The sequence below is a fragment of the Anser brachyrhynchus genome (genome assembly GCF_964034855.1).
Source record: "Anser brachyrhynchus genome assembly, chromosome: Z".
NCBI lineage: Eukaryota > Metazoa > Chordata > Aves > Anseriformes > Anatidae > Anser > Anser brachyrhynchus.
In genome coordinates this window covers 52,017,455-52,032,156 of record NC_137697.1, presented here as the reverse complement: position 1 = coordinate 52,032,156, position 14,702 = coordinate 52,017,455, and the positions used below count along the sequence as shown (strand labels likewise).

The window sequence follows — 14,702 nt, the reverse complement described above, 5'->3', positions numbered from 1 at the left end:
ACTATAAAGAAGCTTATTACAAAGGCGTGAGCGGTAACGATTACATTGTAAATTTGGTCGTCGCCTAGGAGAGTTCCTGGTTGTCCTAGTTCTGCGCGGATTAATAGGCTGAGTGCGGTGCCGACTATTCCTGCTCATGCCCCGAAGATGAGGTACAGGGTGCCAATATCCTTATGGTTAGTGGAAAATAGTCATCGGTTGATGAAGGTGACGGGTAAGATGGCTGAGTGTTGAAGCGTTAGGCTGTAGTCCTTTTTACAGAGGTTTAATTCCTCTTCTTATCGGCTCTGTAGTGAAATTCATGTTGAGTTGCAAGCTCATCGATGCGCACTAGGGTGCGTCAGGGTCTTTGTAGGCAGAAGCCAATTGGTTTAGGCATTTAGCTGTTAACTAGAGTTTTGTGGGATCGAAGCCCATCTGTCTAGGGAGGCTTTAGCTTAATTAAAGCGTCTGACTTGCATTCAGAAGATACAGGTTAATATTCTGTAAGTCTTAATGTGCAGAAACTAAGAGGGTTTAACTCTTATTTAAGGCTTTGAAGGCCTTCGGTTTGGGGTGTTATCCTAAGTTTCTAGACAATGGCATGTATTACTGGGGACAGGGGAAGTAAGAGGATTGATAGTGAGGCAAGGACCGCAGTAGGTGTGCTTGGGGCTTTGCTAGTGTATCATTGTTTTATGTGGTTAGAGGAGTTGGGGGGAAGGGTAATTGTTGAGTGGTATGCGAGGCGTAGGTAGAAGAAGAGGCTGAGCAGTGATAGCATGGCAATTGCCATGGCTGCTGGTGTTATTTCCTGTTTAGTTAGTTCTTGGATGATAAGTCACTTTGGTATAAAGCCTGTTAATGGGGGGAGGCCTGCTAGGGATAAAAGTACTAGTATTAGGGTGGCGTTTAGCACTGGGGTTTTTGTTCATGAGGTTGTGATCATGGATAGGTTAAGGGCTTTGATTTTGTTAAGGGCTAGGAATACGGCTGATGTTATGATTGTGTATAGGTAGAAGGTAAGTAAGGCCAATTTGGGGCTGTAAACTAGGATGATGGTGATTCAGCCTAAGTGGGAGATGGACGAGAAGGCTAGGATTTTGCGTGTTTGTGTTTGGTTCAGTCCTATTCAGCCTCCTAGTGCTGTTGAGGCTAGGGCCATGGCGGTGAGTAGAGCTGGGTCGAGGGATTTGGATGTTAGTAGGAGCAGGGTTAGTGGGGGGAATTTTATGAGGGTCGAGAGTAGCAGGGCTGTTATTAGTGGCGATCCTTGTAGTACTTCTGGGAATCAGAAGTGAAATGGCACTAGGCCCAGTTTAATAGCGATTGCTGCTGTCAGTAGTAGACAGGAGGTTGGGTGGTTTCTTTGTGTGATGTCTCATTGGCCGGTGACTCAGGCATTGGTTATGCTAGAGAATAGGACCAGGGCGGAAGCAGCTGCTTGGGTTAGGAAGTATTTCGTTGCGGCTTCTACTGCTCGTGGGTGGTGGGATTTGGCAATTAGGGGAATGATGGCTAGTGCGTTGATCTCCAGTCCTGTCCAGGCCAGAACTCAGTGGTTGCTGGAAATTGTGATTGTGGTGCCCAAGATGAGGCTGAAGGTTATGATTGGGGTCGCGTAAGGGTTCATTAGTAGAGGAGGGGGTTAAACCATCATTTTCGGGGTATGGGCCCGATAGCTTGATTAGCTGACTCTACTAGAAAATAATATAAGGGAAGTATGGAGAATTTTGATTTCTCTTGTGTGGGTTCAATTCCTACTTTTCTAAGGTCAACAGGAAATGAGAGGGCTGTTATACCTCTATGTTCACTTTATCATAGTGACCCTTTGTAGTTCAGGCACATTTCCTTATGTAAGGAGGTAGGCCTGCATAGCAGATAGGTATGCTGATGTGTCAGAGGCACAGAGCTAGTGTGAGGGGTAGGAAGTTTTTTCATAGTAGGTGCATTAGTTGGTCATATCGGAATCGTGGGTATGAAGCTCGGACCCATAAGAAACCAGAAGATAGTAGGAGGACTTTTGTGGCTAGGATGACGGGGAATAGTTCTGTGGGTGGCCCTAGGGCGCTTGGGTTTAGGAATATGATGGCTGTAAGTGTATTTATTAGCATAATGTTCGCATATTCAGCTAGGAAGAATAAGGCGAAGGGTCCTGCGGCGTATTCAACGTTAAACCCTGAGACTAGCTCAGATTCACCCTCTGTGAGGTCAAAAGGAGCTCGGTTTGTCTCTGCTAGGGTGGATACGTATCATATTATTGCTAGGGGTCATGAGGAGAAAATGAAGTATAGAGGCTCCTGTGCGACGGCAAAGGAGCTGAGTGTGTAGCTTCCGCTTAGTATGATTATTGATAGCAGGATTATGGACAGTGTCACTTCGTATGAAATGGTCTGTGCTACTGCCCGTAGGGCTCCGATTAGTGCGTATTTTGAGTTCGAGGCTCAGCCTGATCATAGGACTGAGTAGACGGCTAGGCTTGACATGGCTATTAGGAAGAGAACTCCGAGGTTTAGATCTGCTAGGGGAAATGGGAGTGGTAGTGGTGCTCAAGTGGTGAGGGCTAGGACAAGGGCTAGTATTGGTATCAGAATGAATAGAAGTGGGGAAGAGGTAGAGGGTCGGATGGGCTCTTTGGTAAATAGTTTCAGTCCGTCCGCAAATGGTTGAAGTAGGCCAAAAGGCCCTACAACGTTAGGGCCTTTGCGGGATTGTATGTAGCTTAGGATTTTCCGTTCTACTAGGGTTAGGAAGGCTACGGCAATCAGGATTGGGATGATGTATAGGAGGGATATAACGAGGCAGCTTAGTGTTGTTATTTGAATCATGGGTGAAGCTAGGGAGAGGATTTGAACCTCTGGGGAAAGGGCTTAAGCCTTCTGCACTTGCCGGGCTCTGCCACTCTAGCTGGTCCTTTTCTAGGATTGAAAGTGGTGGGGGAAGGCCCTCTTCACGGTTTAGTTGGTTTCACTGCTTAGAGGGGGGGGGGGGGGCGTGCTTGTGGTATTGGCCCCACTTTCCCGGTCCTTTCGTACTGGGGAGAGTGTGTCATAGATAGAAACCGACCTGGATTGCTCCGGTCTGAACTCAGATCACGTAGGACTGTTAATCGTTGAACAAACGAACCCTTAATAGCGGCTGCACCATTAGGATGTCCTGATCCAACATCGAGGTCGTAAACCCCCCTGTCGATATGGGCTCTTGAGGGGGATTGCGCTGTTATCCCTGGGGTAGCTTGGTCCATTAATCAATTATATTGGGTCTGGTCACTGTTAGCACTTTGAGGGGTAGCTCTAGGTAAAGAGGTATGGTCTTGTTTTTGGAGGATTTGTTCTCCTCCAAGGTCGCCCCAACCGAAAAATATCGACCAGGCTCTGCGATGGTAGTGGCCCCAGTGGGGTTGATTGAGGATTCGCGGTGGTCGTTGATTTTTAAGTTCCACAGGGTCTTCTCGTCTTATGTTCACATCCCCGCTTTTGCACGGGGAGATCAATTTCACTGATTATCTGTGAGAGACAGTTGAGACCTCGTTTAGCCATTCATACAAGTCTCGATTTATGGGACAATTGATTGCGCTACCTTTGCACGGTTAGGATACCGCGGCCGTTAAACCTAAGTCACCGGGCAGGCATCACCTTCAATACTTGTTTAATTTGCTGAAGGCTATGTTTTTGGTAAACAGTCGGGCCTTATTAATTTGCCGAGTTCCTTTCACAGATTTTAATCGCTCTTATAGGCGCTCCTGAGTCGGGTTAACAGGGTTAGTTAATACGTGGTCTTGTAGGGGTTTTTGTATCTGTCTAGGTCTGTTAATAATGTTTCTATGTAAGCTTGCGCCGTTAGAGGGGTGTGGCCCTGTACATGAGGGGCCTAGGGTGATTCCTAGGATTGTTATGAGGATGGCAGCGGTTTTGGTGATAAGGGGTATGGTTATTGGGGGGGTTTTGGTTGGTGTGATGAAAGAGGTAATGATTAATCCTGCTGTAATGCTGCCTAGGGCGAGTCGGGTTAGGGGGGCGGTGATTAGTGGGTTGTTTTCGTTTATTGATACTATTGGGGGGATTCGGGTTTGTCCAGCTTGGACTAGGATGGTTATGCGGATGCTGTAGGTTGCGGTGAATGCTGTGGCTATAAGGGTTAGGAGTAGGGCTCAAGTATTTAGGTATGATGTGTTTAAGCTTTCGATGATGAGGTCTTTTGAGTAGAATCCGGCTAGGAATGGGGTTCCTATCAGCGCCAGGTTTCCGATGGTTAGGCAGGAAGTAGTGACTGGGAGTATTTTCTGTAGGCCTCCTATCTTTCGGATATCTTGTTCTCCGTTTAGGTTGTGGATGATAGACCCTGAGCATAGGAATAGTATGGCTTTAAAGAAGGCATGGGTTGAGATGTGTAGGAAGGCTAGTTGTGGGAGGTTTAGTCCGATAGTGACTATTATTAGTCCTAGTTGGCTGGATGTTGAGAAAGCAATGATTTTTTTGATGTCATTTTGGGTTAGGGCGCATGTGGCAGCGAATAGGGTTGATAGAGCACCTAGGCATAGGCAGGCGGTTAGGGCTGTCTGGTTGGTGGCTAGCAGGGGGTGCATGCGGATGAGCAGGAAGATTCCGGCTACTACTATGGTACTGGAGTGCAGTAGGCCTGATACTGGGGTGGGGCCTTCTATTGCTGCGGGCAGTCATGGGTGGAGTCCAAATTGGGCGGATTTTCCTGCGGCTGCGAGGATTAATCCTATGAGGGGGAGGATTGGGGTTTGGTGGGGGTGTACGGCTTGTTGGATCTCTCAGGTGTTGAATGTTGAAGCTAGTCATGCTATGCTCAGGATCAGTCCGATGTCTCCGATTCGGTTGTAGATTACGGCTTGTAGGGCGGCGGTGTTGGCATCTGCTCGGCCTTGTCATCAGCCGATGAGAAGGAAGGACATGATTCGTACTCCTTCCCAGCCTACGAATAGGAGGAATATGTTGTTTGCGGTTGTTAGGAGGAGTATGGCGACTAGGAATGTCAGTAGGTAGGTGAAAAATTTTGTTACGTATGGCTCTGAGGCCATGTATCATATGGCGAATTGTAGGATTGATCATGTTACAAATAGGGCGATTGGAAGAAATGTTATTGAGTATTGGTCTATTTTTAGGCTCAGGGGGATTTTAAAGTTTATAATGAATTTTCACTCCCAGTGGCAGGTGACAGATTCTACTCCCGAGTAGATGAATGCGGTTGTAGGGGCTAGGCTAATTAGGAATGCGGTTTTAACAGCGCGGGTGGTGGCTTGTGGGGTGTTTTTAAAGTTTTTAAATAGAAATGGCAGGATGATTGGGGTTAGGAGGATTGTCAGCGTGAGTAGTGTGAGGGAGTTGATTAGTAGTGTGGGGTTCACTCCTTTTACTTGGATTTGCACCAAGATGGGTGGTTCCTAAGACCAGTGGATTGCTGTTATCCTTTAAAAGTAAGGGGGCTGAGGTTTTAGGCTCAGATGTAAGAGTTAGCAGCTCTTGTTGGTTAAACCCTCCCCTCGGCAGGTAAGAAGGTTTGAACTTCTATTCTTAGAATCACAGTCTAATGTTTGGTTTAAACTATACTTGCATGAGGGGATTCCGGAGATCAGTTCGGGTTTGAGGATTAGGAGGAATATTGGGATAATGTGGAGTGTTATGAGCAGGTGTTCTCGCGTGGTTGAGTTTTGCATAGATGTGATGTGGGAGGGGATTGAGCCTCGTTGGGTCATTAGTAGTATGAATAAGGTGTAGGAGGCGGTTAGTAGGGTTGCGATTCCTGTTAGGATGATTGTGAAGGCAGATCAGTTGAATAAGGTGATTATAATGGTTAGCTCTGCTATGAGGTTTGTTGTTGGGGGTAAGGCTATGTTTGTTAGATTGGCCAGCAATCATCAGGTAGCTATGAGTGGTAGGAGAGGTTGTAGGCCTCGTGTGAGTAGTAGAATTCGGCTGTGCGTACGTTCATAGTTTGTGTTGGCTAGGCAGAATAGTATGGAGGAAGTTAGTCCATGGGAAATTATTAGGATCATTGCCCCTGAGAATGATCAGTGGGTTTGGATTATTCCTGCGGCGATAACTAGGCCTATGTGGCTAACGGATGAATAAGCGATTAGTGATTTTAGGTCTGTCTGTCGTAGGCAGATTGAGCTAGTCATTAGGGCGCCTCATAGGGCCAGGGTTAGGAAGGGGTAGTGCAGGAGGTTGGACAGTGGGCCCATAAATAGAGTGACTCGTATAATTCCGTATCCTCCTAGCTTTAGTAGTAGGGCGGCGAGGAGTATTGAGCCTGCGATGGGTGCTTCTACGTGGGCTTTTGGCAGTCAGAGGTGTAGGCCGTATAGTGGGGCTTTTACTATGAATGCTACGAGCAGTGCTAGACCTGATAGTATTCCTGTCCATGAGGTGGATAGGGTTGGGTGGGTTAGTTGTAGGGTTGGCAGGTGCAGGGTGCCAATTTTCACGTATAGGTGTATGATTGTGATTAGCAGGGGTAGAGAGCTTACTGGCGTGTAGAATAGCAGGTAGATGCCAGCGCTTAGGCGTTCTGGTTGGTTCCCCCATCGGGTGATTAAGATTAGGGTGGGAATGAGGGTTGCTTCAAATGAGATGTAAAATAGTGCTAGTTCTGTGGTGGAAAAGGCTAGTAGGATGAATGGCTGGACTGCGACTAAGGTTGAGATAAAGATTCGTTTGCGTTGTAGGGGTTCTTGTTGCAGGTGGTTTTGGCTTGCTATGATTATGAGTGGGAGTAGTCAGCAGGATAGTACTAGGAGGGGGGATGAGATTTGGTCAATTCCTGTTCAGTTGGATAAAAATTTGTAGGGGTAGTAGGTTGGGATTAATCACTGTAGGCTTAGGGCAGCGATTAGGAGGCTGTATAAGGTGGTGTTAGTCCATAGAAATTTTGGTGGAGACAGCAGGGCTGTTGGAAGAAGTATGATTGTGGGTAGGATGATTTTTAGCATTGCAGGAGGTTTAGGTTGTGTAGATGGTCGGAGCCATGTGTGCGGGTGGAGGCTACTAGGATGGCCAGGCCTGTGCCCGCCTCACACGCTGAGAAGGTTAGCATGAGAATTGGTACCATGGTGAATGAGGAGACTTGGTTTTCGATGGATCATATTGATAGGCCTACGAATATCGATAATATTATGCTTTCAAGGCATAGTAGGGCGGATACTAGGTGGGTTCGGTGGAAGGCTAGTCCTAGTCCGCTGAAAATGAAGGCTGAGTAGAAGCTTAAATGTAGGGGCGACATAAGAAAGTTACAGGGTTGGCTGTAATCTGCTGGGTCGAAACCAGCTATCTTTTTGGTTAGACTAACTTTCTGTTATTCTGCTCATTCTAGGCCCCCTTGAATTCACTCGTAGGCCAGTCCGAGTGTTAGGAGAAGGAGGATCACTACAGTTCAGGTGAGGGTCATTAGGGGGGATTGGAGTTGGACGGCTCATGGCAGGGGGAGTAGGAGGGCGATTTCTAGGTCGAATAGGACGAACAGGATGGCTACTGAGGAAGAATCGGACTGAGAATGGTAATCGAGCAGATCCAAGTGGGTCGAATCCACATTCGTACGGTGAGAGTTTCTCTGAGTCGGGGTTTATTTGGGCGAGTCAGAAGTTTAATGCGGTTAGGGCGGCGCTTAGGATTGATGATAGGGCGAATATGAACATGAGTGCGTTCATTGCTCTCCTCTGGGTTTATACCAGATTCCAGAGATTGGAAGTCAATTGTAATTAATATACTAGAAGAGCAAGATCCTCATCAGTAGATGGTTATGTAGAGGAATAGTCAGATGACGTCTACGAAGTGTCAGTATCAGGCTGCTGCCTCGAATCCGAAGTGGTGGTCTGATGTAAAGTGGAACTTGATCAGTCGGAAGAGGCAGACGGTCAGGAAGGAGGATCCGATGATTACGTGGAGTCCGTGGAATCCAGTGGCAACGAAGAAGGTAGATCCGTAGACGCTATCGGCGATTGAGAATGGGGCTTCGTGGTATTCTATTGCTTGTAGGGCTGTGAAGTAGAATCCCAGGAGGATCGTTAGGGTTAGGGCGTGGATGGCGTGTTTTCGGTTTCCTTCTGTGATGCTGTGATGGGCTCACGTTACGGTAACGCCTGAGGCTAGTAGGATGGCTGTGTTTAGTAGGGGGACTTCTATCGGGTTGAGTGGTTTAATTCCTGTTGGGGGTCATTGGCCTCCTAGTTCTGGGGTTGGGGCCAGGCTCGAGTGGAAGAACGCTCAGAAGAACCCTAAGAAGAAGAATGCTTCGGATGTGATGAAAAGGATTATGCCGTATCGTAGGCCTTTTTGGACTGTGGGAGTGTGATGGCCTTGGAAGGTGCTTTCTCGTACAATGTCTCGTCATCATTGGAGTATTACTAGGAGTATTGAGATGAGGCCTAGGGTTAGTAGTATGGATGAGTTGTAGTGGAATCACATGATTAATCCTGAGGTTGTGAGTAGGGCGGCGGCTGCCCCGAAGATTGGTCAAGGGCTTGGGTCAACTATGTGGTATGAGTGTGCTTGGTGTGCCATTAGATGTTTTCTTGTAAGTATAGGCTTAGAAGGAGCACGAAGACGTAGGCCTGGATTATGGCTACTGCTACTTCTAGGATGGTTAGGAGTAGTAGGATGATTATTGTTAGGATGGATACTGCGGGAAGGGTGGGTATTAATGCAATGGAGGCTGTAGAGATGAGTTGGATGAGTAAGTGTCCTGCTGTAAGGTTGGCTGTAAGGCGGACTCCGAGGGCTAGGGGGCGGATTAGTAGGCTGGTTGTTTCGATCAGGATTAGTGCGGGGATTAGGGGTGTAGGGGTACCTTCGGGTAATAGGTGGGCTAAAGAGGCTGATGGTTGGTTTCGTAGGCCTGTTAGTAGTGTGGCGAGCCATAGTGGGAAGGCTAGGGCTATGTTCATAGATAGTTGGGTGGTTGGGGTGAATGTATATGGAAGGAGGCCTAGAAGGTTGATTGTAAGAAGTATGATTATTAGGGATGTAAATATTATGGCTCATTTGTGGCCATTTTTGTTGAGTGGGACTATTAGTTGTTTTGTGATTAGGTGAAGGAGTCATGTTTGGATAGTAGAAAGGCGGTTGTTGATTCATCGGTTGTTTGGGGACGGGAATAGTAGGGCTGGGAAGAGTAGGGATAGTAGGATTAAGGGGATGCCGAATAGATTGGGGCTGGAAAATTGGTCAAAGAAGCTTAGGTTCATGGTCAGGATCATGGTGTGGGTTTGGTAGTGAGGGAGGTCTTATTTGATGGGGGGTTGGTTGTGGTGAAGGCTAGTAGTTTTGGTTGGATGAGGAGTGCTAGGGTTAATCAGGTTATAATTATGATTGAAAATCATGGTGCGGGGTTAAGCTGTGGCATATCATTAAGGAGGGGGAAGTCCCTCTTTGGCTAGCTTAAAAGGCTAGTGCTGTTGCATAGCTTCTTAATGATTAGGATGATGATAGAAGGGACGATCAGGCCTCGAAATGTGGGAGTGGGGTTGATTCTACTACAATGGGTATGTAGCTGTGATTAGCCCCGCAAATTTCTGAGCATTGTCCGTAAAAAATCCCAGGCCGGGTGGTAATGAATGAAGTTTGGTTTAGTCGGCCTGGGATTGCGTCTGTTTTAACTCCGAGCGTTGGGACTGCTCAGGAGTGGAGTACGTCTCCTGCAGTAATGATTACGCGGATGGGGGATTCTATTGGGATAACTACGCGGTGGTCAACTTCTAGCAGTCGGAAGTGGCCGTTGGGTAAGTCTGGGGTGGGCACTATGTAGGAGTCGAATGATAGGTCTTTGAAGTCTGTGTATTCATAGCTTCAGTATCATTGGTGGCCGATGGCTTTTAGGGTGAGGTCTGGTTCATCGATTTCGTCCATTATGTAGAGGATTTGTAGGGATGGGAGGGCGAGGAGTACCAGGACGATAGCAGGTAGGATTGTCCAGATCAGCTCTACTTCTTGGGCGTCTACAGCATTGGACGAGAGTTTTTCTGTTAGTATGTGGGCTAAAAGGTAGAGAACTAGGCTGCAGATAGCTAGGGCAACGATTAGGGCGTGGTCGTGGAATTCAACGAGTTCTTCTATGATGGGTGATGAGGCGTCTTGGAATCCTAGTTGGGAGTGGTTGGCCACATGAGATGTACAGGATTTTTACCTGTGATTTAGTCTTGACAAGGCTATGTAATTGGTTTACTAACGTCTCATAAGAAAGAAGCATGAGCGGTGAATGCAGTTGGCTTGAAACCAGCATGTGAGGGTTCGATTCCTTCCTTTCTTGTACTTGGACGAAGGCCGGTTCCTCGAAAGTATGGTATGGGGGAGGGCAGCCGTGGATTCATTCAACGTTTGTGGTAGTTAGTTCTGGTTGTAGGACTTTTCGTTTGGCCGAAAAGGCTTCTCAGATGATGAATATTAGTATGATTACGGCTACTATTGAGATTAGGGAGCCGATGGAGGAAATGGTGTTTCATAGTGTGTAGGCGTCGGGATAGTCCGAGTATCGTCGGGGTATTCCTGCTAGGCCTAGGAAGTGCTGGGGGAAGAACGTTAGGTTTACTCCTGTAAATATTACCCCGAAGTGGGCTTTTGCTCATGTTTGGTGTAGGGTAAACCCAGTGAGTAGTGGGAATCAGTGAGTAAATCCTGCTAGAATGGCAAAGACGGCGCCTATGGATAGGACGTAGTGGAAGTGGGCAACTACGTAGTACGTGTCGTGCAGGGCGATGTCTAGGGAAGAGTTTGCAAGAACGATTCCTGTTAATCCTCCGATGGTAAATAGGAAGATAAATCCTAGAGCTCATAGTATTGGGGGGGTCTCATTTGATTGTTCCTCCGTGCAGGGTGGCTAGTCAGCTAAATACTTTGATTCCGGTAGGGATGGCAATGATTATAGTGGCTGATGTAAAGTAGGCTCGGGTATCAACGTCTATTCCTACTGTAAACATGTGGTGAGCTCAGATGATGAATCCTAGGAAGCCGATGGATAGTATGGCTCAGACTATTCCCATGTAGCCGAAGGGCTCCTTTTTGCCTGAGTAGTACGTGACTACGTGTGAGATGATTCCGAAGCCCGGTAGGATCAGAATATAGACTTCTGGGTGTCCGAAGAATCAGAATAGGTGTTGGTACAGGATTGGGTCTCCTCCTCCAGCGGGGTCGAAGAATGTGGTGTTTAGGTTTCGATCAGTTAGTAATATTGTAATACCGGCGGCGAGTACGGGGAGTGATAGAAGGAGTAGGATGGCGGTAATTAGTACGGATCAGACAAATAGTGGGGTTTGGTATTGTGAGAGTGCGGGGGGTTTTATGTTGATGGCTGTGGTGATAAAGTTGATGGCCCCAAGGATGGAGGAGATACCGGCTAAGTGGAGTGAGAAGATAGCCAGGTCTACTGAAGCTCCGGCGCGGGCAAGGTTACCTGCTAGGGGAGGGTAGACAGTTCAGCCTGTGCCGGCGCCAGCTTCTACAGTGGATGGGGCTAGTAGGAGGAGGAATGATGGGGGGAGGAGTCAAAAGCTTATGTTGTTTATTCGCGGGAATGCTATGTCGGGGGCACCGATTATGAGGGGGACTAATCAGTTGCCGAATCCTCCGATCATGATGGGTATGACTATAAAGAAGCTTATTACAAAGGCGTGAGCGGTAACGATTACATTGTAAATTTGGTCGTCGCCTAGGAGAGTTCCTGGTTGTCCTAGTTCTGCGCGGATTAATAGGCTGAGTGCGGTGCCGACTATTCCTGCTCATGCCCCGAAGATGAGGTACAGGGTGCCAATATCCTTATGGTTAGTGGAAAATAGTCATCGGTTGATGAAGGTGACGGGTAAGATGGCTGAGTGTTGAAGCGTTAGGCTGTAGTCCTTTTTACAGAGGTTTAATTCCTCTTCTTATCGGCTCTGTAGTGAAATTCATGTTGAGTTGCAAGCTCATCGATGCGCACTAGGGTGCGTCAGGGTCTTTGTAGGCAGAAGCCAATTGGTTTAGGCATTTAGCTGTTAACTAGAGTTTTGTGGGATCGAAGCCCATCTGTCTAGGGAGGCTTTAGCTTAATTAAAGCGTCTGACTTGCATTCAGAAGATACAGGTTAATATTCTGTAAGTCTTAATGTGCAGAAACTAAGAGGGTTTAACTCTTATTTAAGGCTTTGAAGGCCTTCGGTTTGGGGTGTTATCCTAAGTTTCTAGACAATGGCATGTATTATTGGGGACAGGGGAAGTAAGAGGATTGATAGTGAGGCAAGGACCGCAGTAGGTGTGCTTGGGGCTTTGCTAGTGTATCATTGTTTTATGTGGTTAGAGGAGTTGGGGGGAAGGGTAATTGTTGAGTGGTATGCGAGGCGTAGGTAGAAGAAGAGGCTGAGCAGTGATAGCATGGCAATTGCCATGGCTGCTGGTGTTATTTCCTGTTTAGTTAGTTCTTGGATGATAAGTCACTTTGGTATAAAGCCTGTTAATGGGGGGAGGCCTGCTAGGGATAAAAGTACTAGTATTAGGGTGGCGTTTAGCACTGGGGTTTTTGTTCATGAGGTTGTGATCATGGATAGGTTAAGGGCTTTGATTTTGTTAAGGGCTAGGAATACGGCTGATGTTATGATTGTGTATAGGTAGAAGGTAAGTAAGGCCAATTTGGGGCTGTAAACTAGGATGATGGCGATTCAGCCTAAGTGGGAGATGGACGAGAAGGCTAGGATTTTGCGTGTTTGTGTTTGGTTCAGTCCTATTCAGCCTCCTAGTGCTGTTGAGGCTAGGGCCATGGCGGTGAGTAGAGCTGGGTCGAGGGATTTGGATGTTAGTAGGAGCAGGGTTAGTGGGGGGAATTTTATGAGGGTCGAGAGTAGCAGGGCTGTTATTAGTGGCGATCCTTGTAGTACTTCTGGGAATCAGAAGTGAAATGGCACTAGGCCCAGTTTAATAGCGATTGCTGCTGTCAGTAGTAGACAGGAGGTTGGGTGGTTTATTTGTGTGATGTCTCATTGGCCGGTGACTCAGGCATTGGTTATGCTAGAGAATAGGACCAGGGCGGAAGCAGCTGCTTGGGTTAGGAAGTATTTCGTTGCGGCTTCTACTGCTCGTGGGTGGTGGGATTTGGCAATTAGGGGAATGATGGCTAGTGCGTTGATCTCCAGTCCTGTCCAGGCCAGAACTCAGTGGTTGCTGGAAATTGTGATTGTGGTGCCCAAGATGAGGCTGAAGGTTATGATTGGGGTCGCGTAAGGGTTCATTAGTAGAGGAGGGGGTTAAACCATCATTTTCGGGGTATGGGCCCGATAGCTTGATTAGCTGACTCTACTAGAAAATAATATAAGGGAAGTATGGAGAATTTTGATTTCTCTTGTGTGGGTTCAATTCCTACTTTTCTAAGGTCAACAGGAAATGAGAGGGCTGTTATACCTCTATGTTCACTTTATCATAGTGACCCTTTGTAGTTCAGGCACATTTCCTTATGTAAGGAGGTAGGCCTGCATAGCAGATAGGTATGCTGATGTGTCAGAGGCACAGAGCTAGTGTGAGGGGTAGGAAGTTTTTTCATAGTAGGTGCATTAGTTGGTCATATCGGAATCGTGGGTATGAAGCTCGGACCCATAAGAAACCAGAAGATAGTAGGAGGACTTTTGTGGCTAGGATGACGGGGAATAGTTCTGTGGGTGGCCCTAGGGCGCTTGGGTTTAGGAATATGATGGCTGTAAGTGTATTTATTAGCATAATGTTCGCATATTCAGCTAGGAAGAATAAGGCGAAGGGTCCTGCGGCGTATTCAACGTTAAACCCTGAGACTAGCTCAGATTCACCCTCTGTGAGGTCAAAAGGAGCTCGGTTTGTCTCTGCTAGGGTGGATACGTATCATATTATTGCTAGGGGTCATGAGGAGAAAATGAAGTATAGAGGCTCCTGTGCGACGGCAAAGGAGCTGAGTGTGTAGCTTCCGCTTAGTATGATTATTGATAGCAGGATTATGGCCAGTGTCACTTCGTATGAAATGGTCTGTGCTACTGCCCGTAGGGCTCCGATTAGTGCGTATTTTGAGTTCGAGGCTCAGCCTGATCATAGGACTGAGTAGACGGCTAGGCTTGACATGGCTATTAGGAAGAGAACTCCGAGGTTTAGATCTGCTAGGGGAAATGGGAGTGGTAGTGGTGCTCAAGTGGTGAGGGCTAGGACAAGGGCTAGTATTGGTATCAGAATGAATAGAAGTGGGGAAGAGGTAGAGGGTCGGATGGGCTCTTTGGTAAATAGTTTCAGTCCGTCCGCAAATGGTTGAAGTAGGCCAAAAGGCCCTACAACGTTAGGGCCTTTGCGGGATTGTATGTAGCTTAGGATTTTCCGTTCTACTAGGGTTAGGAAGGCTACGGCAATCAGGATTGGGATGATGTATAGGAGGGATATAACGAGGCAGCTTAGTGTTGTTATTTGAATCATGGGTGAAGCTAGGGAGAGGATTTGAACCTCTGGGGAAAGGGCTTAAGCCTTCTGCACTTGCCGGGCTCTGCCACTCTAGCTGGTCCTTTTCTAGGATTGAAAGTGGTGGGGGAAGGCCCTCTTCACGGTTTAGTTGGTTTCACTGCTTAGAGGGGGGGGGGGGGGGGCGTGCTTGTGGTATTGGCCCCACTTTCCCGGTCCTTTCGTACTGGGGAGAGTGTGTCATAGATAGAAACCGACCTGGATTGCTCCGGTCTGAACTCAGATCACGTAGGACTGTTAATCGTTGAACAAACGAACCCTTAATAGCGGCTGC

At 47.4% G+C, this 14,702-nt stretch overlaps 1 long non-coding RNA gene across 1 annotated transcript in view; it reads left to right on the top strand.

The window, feature by feature from the left end:
* LOC308185594 overlaps window positions 1–14,229 on the top strand; it is a 29,655-nt gene extending 15,426 nt beyond the window's left edge. Inside the window, exon 3 of the long non-coding RNA XR_013943493.1 lies at window positions 9,032–14,229. This is a non-coding gene — a long non-coding RNA (uncharacterized lncRNA). The remainder of the gene's footprint in view (window positions 1–9,031) is intronic.
* The last annotated feature ends 473 nt before the right edge of the window (window positions 14,230–14,702 follow it).